Below are 387 nucleotides of genomic sequence, written 5' to 3' on the forward strand. Positions count from 1 at the left end.
CAGATCTGGATTTGAGATCAGAGGATCAGAATCCTCTGAAAAATGAGGATTTTTCAAATGCTTCAAATAAATTAGTAAGCCACAGAAGTGGCTTTTAAGCAACGAAACTTCTGCTTGGACTCTGGAAATGAAGGTGAACTAAAGGAGCTTCTGCAGGACGGACACCTTCTTGGCTGTCCACCGTCTGGTTGCTTCACCAGCAGCATCTGCTGGTTGTCCTCGCGGGGGACCTGCTCCCCCGGACAGCTTGTCTGCGTGGCTTCAGGGCAGATTTTGGCCAAAAGCTCTGCTGATGGCTGAGCCAACAGGGCCACAGCCGGCTCGCTCCCGGTCAAGCCGTTTTTTTGGATTCGCCTGTGGAAAAGACCAACTTTTTCTCGTTTCAGC

Source organism: Harpia harpyja, chromosome 16 (assembly GCF_026419915.1).
Source record: "Harpia harpyja isolate bHarHar1 chromosome 16, bHarHar1 primary haplotype, whole genome shotgun sequence".
Taxonomy (NCBI): domain Eukaryota; kingdom Metazoa; phylum Chordata; class Aves; order Accipitriformes; family Accipitridae; genus Harpia; species Harpia harpyja.